Below are 12,708 nucleotides of genomic sequence, written 5' to 3'. Positions count from 1 at the left end.
TTTAACATCTTTATCGGAGTATAATTGTTTTACAATGGTGTGATAGTTTCTGCTTTATAACAAGGTGAATCAGCTATACATATACATATATCCCCATATCTCCTCCCTCTTGCGTCTCCCTCCCACCCTCCCTATCCCACCCTTCTAGCCGGTCACAAAACACCGAGCTGATCTCCCTGTGCTATGCATCTGCTTCCCACTAGCTATCTATTTTACATTTGGTAGTGTATATATGTCCATGCCACTCTCTCACTTTGTCCCAGCTTGCCCTTCCCCTCCCCGTTTCCTTGGGTCCATTCTCTACATCTGCTTCTTTCTTCCTGTCCTGCCCCTAATTTCTTCAGAACCACTTTTTTTTTTTTTTGGATTCCATATATATGTGTTAGCATACTGTATTTGTTTTTCTCTTTCTGACTTACTTCACTCTGTATGACAGATTCTAGGTCCATCCACCTCACTACAAATAACTCAATTTCGTTCCTTTTTATGGCTGAGTAATATTCCATTGTATATATGTACCACAACTTCTTTATCCATTAGTCTGTCGATGGGCATTTAGGTTGCTTCCATGACCTGGCTATTGTAAATAGTGCTGCAATGAACATTGGGGTGCATGTGTCTTTTTGAATTATAATTTTCTCTGGGTATATGCCCAGTAGTGGGATTGCTGGATCATATGGTAAATCTATTTTTAGTTTTTTAAGGAACCTCTATACTGTTCTCCATAGTGACTGTATCAATTTACATTCCCACCAACAGTGCAAGAGGGTTCCCTTTTCTCCACACCCTCTCCATCATTTGTTGTTTGTAGATTTTCTGATGATGCCCATTCTAACTGGTGTGAGGTGATACCTCATTGTAGTTTTGATTTGCATTTCTCTAATAATTAGTGATGTTGAGCATCTTTTCATGTGCTTCTTGGCCATCTGTATGTCTTCTTTGGAGAAGTATATTTAGGTCTTCTGCCCATTTTTGGATTGGGTTGTTTGTTTCTTTAATATTGAGCTGAATGAGCTGTTTATATATTTTGGAGATTAATCCTTTGTCCATTGCTTCATTTGCAAATATTTTCTCCCATTCTGAGGGTTGTCTTTTCGTCTTGTTTATGGTTTCCTTTGCTGTGCAAAAGCTTTGAAGTTTCATTAGGTCCCATTTGTTTATTTTTGTTTTTATTTCCATTACTCTAGGAGGTGGATCAAAAAAGATCTTGCTGTGATTTATGTCCAAGAATGTTCTTCCTATGTTTTCCTCTAAGAGTTTTATAGTGTCCAGTCTTACATTTAGGTCTCTAATCCATTTTGAGTTGATCTTTGTGTATGGTGTTAGGAAGTGTTCTAATTTCATTCTTTTACATGCAGCTGTCCAGTTTTCCCAGCACCACTTATTGAAGAGGCTGTCTTTTCTCCATTGTATATCTTTGCCTCCTTTGTCATAGATTAGTTGACCATAGGTGCGTGGGTTTATCTCTGGGCTTTCTATCTTGTTCCATTGATCTATGTTTCTGTTTTTGTGCCAGTACCATATTGTCTTGATTACTGTAGCTTTGTAGTATAGTCTGAAGTCAGGGAGTCTGATTCCTCTAGCTCCGCTTTTTCCCTCAAGCCTGCTTTGGCTATTCAGGGTCTTTTGTGTCTCCATACAATTTTTAAGATGATTTGTTCTAGTTCTGTAAAAAATGCCATTGGTAATTTGATAGGGAGTGCATTGAATCTGTAGATTGCTTTGGGTAGTATAGTCATTTTCACAATGTTGATTCTTCCAATCCAAGAACATGGTATATCTCTCCATCTGTTGGTATCATCTTTAATTTCTTTCATCAGTGTCTTATAGTTTTCTGCATATAGGTCTTTTGTCTCCTTAGGTAAGTTTATTCCTAGGTATTTTATTCTTTTTGTTGCAATGGTAAATGCGAGTGTTTCCTTAATTTCTCTTTCAGATTTTTCATCATTAGTGTATAGGAAAGCAAGTGATTTCTGTGTATTAATTTTGTATCCCGCTACCTTACCAAATTCATTGATTAGCCCTATTAGTTTTCTGGTAGCATCTTTAGGATTCTCTATGTATAGTATCATGTCATCTGCAAAGAGCGACAGTTTTACTACTTTTCCAATTTGGGTTCCTTTAATTTCTTTTTCTTCTCTGATTGCTGTGGCTAAAACTTCCAAAATGATGTTAAATGATAGTGGTGAGAGTGGGCAACCTTATCTTGTTCCTGATCTTAGTGGAAATGGTTTCAGTTTTTCATCATTAAGATCAGTGTTAGCTGTGGGTTTGTCATATATGGCCTGTATTATGTTGAGGTAAGTTCCCTCTATGCCTAGTTTCTGGAGGGTTTTTATCATAAATGGGTGTTGAGTTTTGTCAAAAGCTTTTTCTGCATCTATTGAGATGATCGTATGGTTTTTCTCCTTTAATTTGTTAATATAGTTTATCACGTTGGTTGATTTGTGTATATTGAAGAATCCTTGCAACCTGGGATAAACCCCACTTGATCATGCTGTGTGATCCTTTTAATGTGCTGTGGGTTCTGTTTGCTAGTATTTTGTTGAGGATTTTTGCGTCTATATTCATCAGTGATATTGGCCCGTAGTTTTCGTTTTTTGTGGCATCTTTGTCAGGTTTTGGTATCAGGGTGATGGTGGCCTCGTAGAATGAGTTTGGAAGTGTTCCTCCCTCTGCTATATAGTGGAAGAGTTTGAGGATAGGTGTTAGCTCTTCTCTAAATGATTGAATTTACCTGTGAAGCCATCTGGTCCTGGGCTTTTTTTTGTTGGAAGATTTTTAATCACAGTTTCAATTTCATTGCTTGTGATTGGCCTGTTTATATTTTCTATTTCTTCCTGGTTCAGTCTCAGAAGGTTGTGCTTTTCTAAGAATTGGTCCATTTCTTCCAGGTTGTCCATTTTATTGCCATATAGTTGCTTGTAGTAATCTCTTATGATCCTTTGTATTTCTGCAGTGTCAATTGTTACTTCTCCTTTCTCATTTCTAATTCTATTGATTTGAATCTTCTCTCTTTTTTTCTTGGTGAATCTGGTTAATGGTTTATCAGTTTTGTTTATCTTCTCAAAGAACCAGCTTTTAGTTTTAATGATCTTTGCTATTGGTTCCTTAATTTCATTTTCATTTATTTTTGATCTGATCTTTATGATTTCTTTGCTTCTGCCAACTTTTGGGGTTTTTTTGTTCTTTTTTCTCTAACTGCTTTAGGTGTAAGGTTAGGTTGTTTATTTGAGATGTTTCTTGTTTCTTGAGGTAGGATTGTATTGCTATAGACTTCCCTTTTAGAACTGCTTTTGCTGCATCCCATAGATTTTGGGTCATCATGTTTTCATTGTAATTTGTTTCTAGTTATTTTTTGATTTTCACTTTGCTTTCTTCAGTGATCTCTTGGTTATTTAATAGTGTATTGTTTAGCCTCCATGTGTTTGTATTTTTTTACAGTTTTTTTTCCTGTAATTATGATATCTAGTCTCATAGTGTTGTGGTCGGAAAAGATACTTGATACGATTTCAATTTTCTTAAATTTAGCAAGGCTTGATTTGAGACCCAAGATGTGATCTATCCTGGAGAATGTTCCATGAACACTTGAGAAGAAAGTGTATTGTGTTGTTTTTGGATGGAATGTCCTATAAATATCAATTACGTCCATCTAGTTTAATGTATTATTTAAAGCTTGTGTTTCCTTATTTATTTTCATTTTGGATGATCTGTCCATTGGTGAAAGTAGGGTTTAAAGTCCCCTACTATGATTGTGTTACTGTCGATTTCCCCTTTTATGGCTGTTAGGATTTGCCTTATGTATTGAGGTGCTCCAATGTTGTGTGCATAAATATTTACAATTGTTATGACTTCTCCTTGGATTGATCCCTTGATCATTATGGAGTTTCCTTCTTTGTCTCTTGTAATAGTCTTTATTTTAAAGTCTATTTTGTCTGATATGAGAATTGCTACTCCAGCTTTCTTTAGATTTCAATTTGCATGGGATATCTTTTTCCATACCCTCACTTTCAGTCTGTATGTGTCCCTAGTTCTGAAGTGGGCCTCTTGTAGACAGCATATATATGAGTCTTGTTTTCGTATCCATTCAGCCAGTCTATGTCTTTTGGTTGGGACATTTAATCCATTTACATTTAAGGTAGTTATCAATATGTATGTTCCTATTACCATTTTCTTAATTGTTTTGGGTTTGTTATTGTAAGCCTTTTCCTTCTCTGTGTTTCCTGCCTAGAGAAGTTCCTTTAGCATTTGTTGTAAAGCTGGTTTGGTGGTGCTGAACTCTCTCAGCTTTTGCTTGTCTGTAAAGGTTTTAATTTCTCCATCAAATCTGAATGAGATCCTTGCTGGGTAGAGTAACCTTGGTTGTAGGTTATTCCCTTTCATCACTTTAAATATGTCCTGCCACTCCCTTCTGGCTTGCAGAGTTTCTGCTGAAAGATCAGATGTTACACTTACGGGGATTCCCTTGTATGTTATTTGTTGCTTTTCCCTTGCTGCTTTTAATATTTTTTCTTTGAATTTAATTTTTGATAGTTTGATGAGTGTGTGTCTTGGTATGTTTCTCCTTGGATTTATCCTATATGGGACTCTCTGCACTTCCTGGACTCGTTTGACTATTTCCTTTCCCATATTAGGGAAGTTTTCAACTATAATGTCTTCAAATATTTTCTCAGTCCCTTTCTTTTTCTCTTCTTCTTCTGGGACCCCTATAATTCGAATGTTGGTGCGTTTAATGTTGTCCCAGAGGTCTGTAAGACTGTCCTTAATTCTTTTCATTCATTTTTCTTTATTCTGCTCTGCAGTAGTTATTTCCACTGTTTCATTTTCCAGGTCACTTATCCATCCTTCTGCCTCAGTAATTCTTCTATTGATTCCTTCTAGAGAATATTTAATTTCATTTAATGTGTTGTTCATAATTGGTTATTTTCTCTTTAGTTCTTCTAGGTCCTTGTTAAACCTTTCTTGCATTTTCTCCATTCTATTTCCAAGATTTCGATCATCTTTACTATCATTATTCTGAATTCTTTTTCAGGTAGACTGCCTATTTCCTCTTCTTTTTTTTTTTTGGTCTGGTGGGTTTTTACCTTGCTCCTTCATCTGCTGTGTATTCCTCTTTCTTCTCATTTTGCTTAACTTACTGTGTCGGGTCTCCTTTTTGCAGGCTGCAGGTTCATAGTTCCCGTTTTTTTTTGCTGTCTTCCCCCAGTGGGTAAGGTTGGTTCAGTGGGTTGTGTAGGCTTCCTGGTGGAGGGGAGTAGTGCCTGTGTTCTGGTGGATGAGGCTGGATCTTGCCTTTCTGGTGGGCAGGACCATGAGCGGTAGTGTGTTTTGGGGTGTCTGTGAAGTTATTATGATTTTAGGCAGCCTCTCTGCTAATGGGTGAGGTTGTGTTCTGTGTTGCTAGTTGTTTGCCATAGGGTGTCCAGCACTGTAGCTTGCTGATCATTGAGTAGAGCTGGGTCTTAGCGTTGAGATGGAGATCTGTGGGAGAGCTTTCACCATTGATATTATGTGGTGCCGGGAGGTTTCTGGTGGACCAACGTCCTTCACTTGGCTCTCCCACCTCTGAGGCTCAGACCTGATACCCGGCCAGAGCAGTAAGACCCTGTCAGCCACATGGCTCTGAAGAAAAGGGCGAAAAAAAGGAAAGAAAGAAAGGAAAATAAAATAAAATATAGTTATTAAAGTAAAAAAATTATGAAAAATAAAAATGTGTTAAAAAAAAGAGAGAGCAACCAAACCAAAAAACAAATCCACCAATGATAATAAGCACTAAAAACTATATGAAAAAATAAAAACAAAATGGACCGCGGAACCCTAGTACAAATGGTGAAAGCAAAGCTATATAGGCAAAATCACACAAAGAAGCATACGCATACAGACTCACACAACGAGAAAAAGGTTAAAGAAAAAATATATATATATAAAAAAGGAAGAGAGTGACCAAATCAGTAAACACATCTACCAATGACAATAAGCTGTAAATACTAAACTAAGATAAACATAATAGCAGAAACAGATTAGCAAACCCCAAGTCTGCAGTTGTTCCCAAAGTCTGCCGCCTCAATTTTGGGATGATTTGTTGTCTATTCAGGTATTCCAGAGATGCAGGGTACATCAATTTGATTGTGGAGATTTAATCCGCTGCTCCTGAGGCTGCTGGGAGAGATTTCCCTTTCTCTTCTTTATTCGCACAGCTCCTGGGGTTCAGCTTTGGATTTGGCCCCGCCTCTGCTTGTAGGTGGCCTGAGGGTGTCTGTTCCCTGCCCAGACAGGACGGGGTTAAAGTAGCAGCTGATTAGGGAGCTCTGGCTTACTCTGGCCAGTGGGAGGGAGGGGTACGGAATGCAGGGCAAGTCTGAGGTAGCAGAGGCCTGCGTAACATTGCAACAGCCTGAGGCGCACCATGTGATCTCCAGGGAAAGTTGTCCCTGGATCACGGTACCCTGGCAGTGGTGGGCTGCACAGGCTCCCAGGAGTGGAGATGTGGATTGTGACCTGTGCTTGCACACAGACTTCTTGGTGGCTGCAGCAGCAGCCTTAGCGTTTCATGCCTGTCTCTGGTTTCCACACTGATAGCTGTGGCTCGTGCCCATCTCTGGAGCTTGTTTAGGCGGTGCTCTGAATCCCCTCTCCTCGTGCACCCAGAAACAATGGTCTCTTGCCTCTTAGGCAGTTCCAGACTTTTTCCTGGACTCCTTCCCGGCTAGGTGTGGCACACTAGCCCCCTTCAGGCTGTGTTCATGCAGGCAACCCCAGTCCTCTCCGTGGGATCTGAACTCTGAAGCCGGAGCCTGAGCTCCCAGCCCCCTCCCACCCCGGCAGGTGAACAGACAAACCTCTCAGGCTGATGAGTGCTGATCGACTCCAATCCTCTTTGCAGGAATCTCTCCGCTTTGCCCTCTGCACCCCTTTTGCTGTGCTCTCCTCCATGGCTCTGAAGTTCACCCCCCGCCCCCCACCCACCCTGTCTCCGCCAGTGAAGGGGCTTCCTAGTGTGTGGAAAGTTTTCCTCCTTTACATCTCCCTCCCAGAGGTGCAGGTCCCGTTCCTATTCTTTTGTCTCTGTTTTTAATTTTTTCTTTTGCCCTACCCAGGTACGTGGGGAGTTTCTTGCCTTTTGGGAAGTCTGAGGTCTTCTGCCAGTGTTCAGTAGGTGTTTTGTAGGAGTTGTTCCACATGTAGATGTATTTTTGATGTATTTGTGGAGAGGAAGGTTATCTCCATGTCTTACTCCTTTGCCATCTTGAAGGTCCCCCTATTTGTAGACTTCTTGATGATGGCCATTCTGACCGGTGTGAGGTGATACTTCATTGTAGTTTTGATTTACATTTCTCTGGTAATTAGTGATATTGAGTGTCTTTTCATGTGCCTGTTGGCCATTCATATGTTTTCTTTGGAGAAATGTCTATTTAGGTCTTCTGCCCATTTTTTGATTGGGTTTTTGTTTTTTTTTTTGATATTGAGTTGTATGAGCTATTTGTATATTTTGGAAATTAATCCCTTGTCAGTTGCATCATTTGTAAATACTTTCTCCCATTCTGTAGGTTGTCTTTTTTGTTTATGGTTTCCTTTGCTGTGCAAAATCTTTTAGGTTTGATTAGGTCCCATTTGTTTATTTTTGCTTTTGTTTCCATTACTCTAGGAGAAGGATCCAAAAAAATATTGCTGTGGTCTGTGTCAAAGAGTGGTCTGCCTATGTTTTCCTCTAGGAGTTTTGTGGTAACCAGTCCTTTGCCCATATTTAGGTCCTTTGCCCATTTTTTAAACTGGATTATGGTTTTCTGCTATTGAGATATATGAATTCTTTATATATTTTGCATATTAACCCCTAATTAGATATATGATTTGCAGATATTTTCTCCCATTCTGTGAAGTGCCTCGCTATTTTGTTGATCACTTGTTTTGCTCTGTAGAAGTTTTTAATTTGAGGTAGTCCCACTTGTTTATTTTTGATTTTGTTGCTTGCCCTTTAGGTGTCATCTCCAAAAAATCATTGCCAAGACCTGTATCAAGGAATTTTTTTCCTATTTTTTTTCTAGTAGTTTTATGGCTCTAACACTTACATTTAAGTCTTTCATCCATTTCAAGTTAATTTTTGTCAGTGCTGTAAGATAGAATTCATGTGAAGATCCAATTTTCCTAGCACCATTTATGAAGAAACTGTCTTTTCTTCATCTGAGTATTCATTGCTGTCTTGTCAAGTAGTAGTTGACTGTGTATGCACAGGTTTATTTCTAGGTTCTCAATTTTGTTCCTTTGTTTTATGTGTCTATTTAATTCCAGTACCATACTGTTTTGGTTAGTATAGCTTTATAATACAGCTTGAAATTAGGAATGTGATGCCTCCACTTTATTCTTTCTCAGGATTCCTTTGGCTATTTGGGTCTTTTGTGGTTTCAATATATTTCAGGCTTGTTTTTTCTACCTCTGTAAAAAAAAAAAAAAAGCCATTGTAATCTTGATAGCAATTGCATTGAATTTATAGATGGCTTTGGGTAGTATGGACATTTTAACAATTTAAATTATTCCAATCCATGAGCACAGAATATTTTTTTATTTATTTGAATCTTCTTTGCTTTCTTTCATCAGTGTCTTGTAGTTTTCAGAGTAGAGATATTTCATCTCCTTGGTTAAATTATTCCTAAATGTTTTATTATTTTTGATGCTGTCATAAATGGAATCCTTTTTTCTTTATTTCTTTTTCAGATAACTCACTGTTAGTGTATATAAACTCTACTGATTTCTGTATGTTACTTTTGTATCCTGCAAACTTACTGAATGAGATTGATTAGATTTGAGTATTTAGGGTCTTCTATATATAAATTTATGTCATCTGCAAATAAAGGCAATTTTACTCCTTTTTAAAAATTCTAATGCCTTTTGTTTCTTGCCTGTTTGCTCTGCCTAGGACTTCCAGTGCTATGATGAATATGACTAATGAGAAGAGCAGTATTGTCTTTTTCTGATCTTAGAGGGAATATTTCAACCTTTCACCACTGAGTATGATGTTAGCTGTAGGCTTGTCATATATGGCCTTTATCATCCTAAGATACATTCCTTCTGTATCTAATTTGTTGGGAGTTTTTTTTATCATGAACAGATATTGAATTTTGTCAAATGCTTTTTCTACATCTGTTGGGATGATCGTTCCATTTTTTTTCATTCTATTACTGTGATGTATCACATTTATTGATTTGTATGCGTTGAACCATCCTTGCAATCCAGGGGTAAATCCCCTTGATTATGGTGAATGATCCTTTTAATATTCTGATGAATTCAGTTTGCTAGTATTTTATTAAGAATTTTTATATCTATATTCTTCATGAATATTGGCCTGTAGTTTTCTTTTCTTGTAGTGTCTTTTATGGATTTGGTATCAAGGTAATGCTAGCCTCACAAAAGGAGTTTAGAAGTGTTCCTCCTCTTCTACTTTTTGGAAGAGTTTGAGAAAGATTGATATTAATTCTTCTTTAAATATTTGGTAGAATTAATCAGTGAAGCCATCTGGTCCTGGTTTTTCTTCACTGGGAGATTTTTGATTACTGATTCAATCCCCTTACTTGTAATTGGTCTATTTAGATTTTTTATTTTTACCTGATTCAGTCTGGTAAGTTATATGTTTCTAAGAATTTATCCATTTCTTCTAGCTTGTCTAGTTTGTTAGCATATCATTGTTCATAGTAGCCTCTTATGATCCTTTGTACTTCTGTGGTATCAGTTATAATGTTTCCTCTTCCATTTATAATTTTGTTGGCTTGGGTCTTTTCTCTTTTTTCCTTGGTGAGTCTAGCTAAAGATTTGTCAATTTTGTTTATCTTTTCAGAGAACCAACTCTTAGTTTTGTTCACCTTTTCTGTTTTCCTATTCTCTATTTTATTCATTTCCACTGTAATCTTTATTATTTTCTTTCTTCTGCTAACTTTAAGCTTAGCTTGTTTTTCTTTTTCCAGTTCCTTGAGATGTAAAGGTAGGTTGTTTATTTGCAATCTTTCCATTTTTTTGAGGAATGGGTTTGTAGCTATATATTTCCCTCTTAGAACTGCTTTTGCTGTACCCCATAAGTTTTGGTATGTTGTGTTTTCATTTTTATTTGTCTAAAGATAATTTTTCTCTTAATTTATGCTTTGATACATTGGTGGTTCAGGAAATGACTATTTTTTAATAGTTAATAACTATGAGAAATTTGGCATGGTAGTTTAAACAGTTTATAGTCAGATGGGGTGTATTCCTCTTAAGTGAATATGAGCTGAATGTGAATACTGATTTGAACAAGAGATTATGGCAGAAGGAACACTGCCAATTTAGGGCCCAATCTTTAAGGGAATGACAGCTTCTAGTTTGGTTTCTTGGAGTTTGACCAAGATATTTGACCACTCTGAGACCACTATGCAGTGTACGCCACTAAATTTTTGGATGGTTTGTTGTGCAGCAATACATCTTTAGAACAACTTTCAATATCCATGGATATTTTCTCAGTTCTACTTCTACCTTAGCTGCTGTGATCTCACATTATTTTCCTATCATCTGAACAGTGAGGGCTCAGACCTGTAACCCATGTCTATCTACACTCATGTGCTGGAGACATTTCCTTCAATCTTAAGGCTTTAAATTTCATCCTTACACTGTGACTTCCTAATTTATATCTGTAGCTCTCACAGTATACACAGTGGCTTCCTTGGACATCTCCATTTTAATGTCTAATAGGCATTTCAAACTTAGCACATTCAAATTTAAGGCTGATAAAGTCTGATCTCCTTTACCAACACAGCAACTCTCATACTGTTTCCCACCTGGGTACATGATACCCAGTGTCAACCAGTTTCTCAGACATCATAGATGTTACCTTTGATTCCTCTTTTTCTCCCACACTTCACTTCAGTCCCTCAGAAAGTACTGTTAACTCCACCTTAAAAATATATTCCAAGCTGAATGATCTTATAAAACATAAGTCAGATTATGTCATTCCCTGCATTTAACCTGAGAATGACTTTTCTTCCCACTTATGGCAAAATCTAAAACCCTTACCATGACCTTGTATAACCTGGCTCCAGGTGACTTCTCCAACCTCACAGCCTTTTCTTTCCCTTCTTTACTCACTTTATTCTAACACATTTGCCTTCTTGTTGGGCTCAGGCATCCCGAGTGGATCCTACCTAAGGGCTGGAACTCTCCTTTTTTGTGTATTTTCCCACAGCTCACTCCTGAAATTCAGTCAGGTCTTGGTGAAGGTGCCGCATCCTCAGAAAAGTTCTCCTTGTCAGCCACATCTCCAACAGGAACCCCTCTGTCCCCATCCTTCTCCTCTAAAGTTGCTTTATTTTTCAGCATTGCACTTTTCACCACCTGAAATGACATGTTACCAGTATTTATTTATTTATTTATTTAATTACTTGTTTATTGCCAGTACCATTATTATGTAAACTCTTTAAAGCCAGGTTCTTCATCTTGTTCACTACTATATCCCCAGTCCTGGAACAGTGCCTGGGGACACTACATATTGATTGACTAAATAAACTCCTTGAGAGCAGAGACTATTTTATTCATCTTTAAATTCCTCCACCCACAGCCTTGAATATTTCTTGACAAAAATTAGATAGTTAAGGAATATTTGTGAAGGTGTTGAAATCAAGCCTGGAAGTGATTCATAACAACTTCTGAATCTATCTCCTTTCGATTAAAGTCTTTAATCAGGCAATTTGTGAGAGCAAATTTCCATAATTTCTGGGTAGCAAAGGTTCTGGTTTCCATCTTCTTAAGTGCCCAGCAATTCTGAATGTTTAACATTCCTATTGCTGAGGGGCTCCTTGAGTGGGGTTCACTTTTTTTTTTTTTTTAATTAATTAATTTATTTTTTGGCTGTGTTGGGTCTTCGTTTCTGTGCGAGGGCTTTCTCTAGTTGTGGCAAGCTGGGGCCACTCTTCATCGCGGTGCTCAGGCCTCTCACCGTCGCGGCCTCTTTTGTTGTGGAGCACAGGCTCCAGACGCGCAGGCTCAGCAATCGTGGCTCACGGGCCCAGTTGCTCCGCGGCATGTGGGATCTTCCCAGACCAGGGCTCGAACCCGTGTGCCCTGCATTGGCAGGCAGATTCTCAACCACTGCGCCACCAGGGAAGCCCTGAGTGGGGTTCACTTTATTTGTCTTGATAAGTGTGCAAAAAATGTGATATTTGACTATCTTTGATTACTTTTCTGTCATCATTTGGGAAGCTACACGGACCATGCATAGAAGTGTTCTGAGTGAATTGTTTTTATCATTTAGATGAAAATCTCAGTTAGAACAATGGAGGGAAGGTGTTCTCTTGAGACACTTTCAAGATCTCATTTAATTGGTAAGGCAAGGCACATATATATTCCTGACTACATAGCGTGCTTGTGAAAAGGTGTATATTTAAAAATCAAAAATTTGAAATTCTCAAACATTAGCAGGGCCTCTACATGATTCTTGAGCCATATGTATATTTTTTAACTTGATTTCTAGACAAAGAAATCTTCTTCCTAGGGATTTCTTCATATTCTAGGGACCTGAAGGAGTTCATGACAGCCTTGTGCTATCAAAAACACATCAGCATGTTTGGTTCATTACTCTTCACTGATAAAACTATCTTTCTTAAGCAACTTCACAACCCCTTTTGTATTTCAATTTTTCTACAATATTAAACACTGCAGAAATGACAGTGCTGATTTTTCACATACCTCTTTCATGTG

The sequence above is a fragment of the Eschrichtius robustus genome, chromosome 6, assembly GCF_028021215.1.
Source record: "Eschrichtius robustus isolate mEscRob2 chromosome 6, mEscRob2.pri, whole genome shotgun sequence".
Taxonomy (NCBI): Eukaryota; Metazoa; Chordata; class Mammalia; order Artiodactyla; family Eschrichtiidae; genus Eschrichtius; species Eschrichtius robustus.
This window is presented reverse-complemented; position numbering follows the sequence as displayed.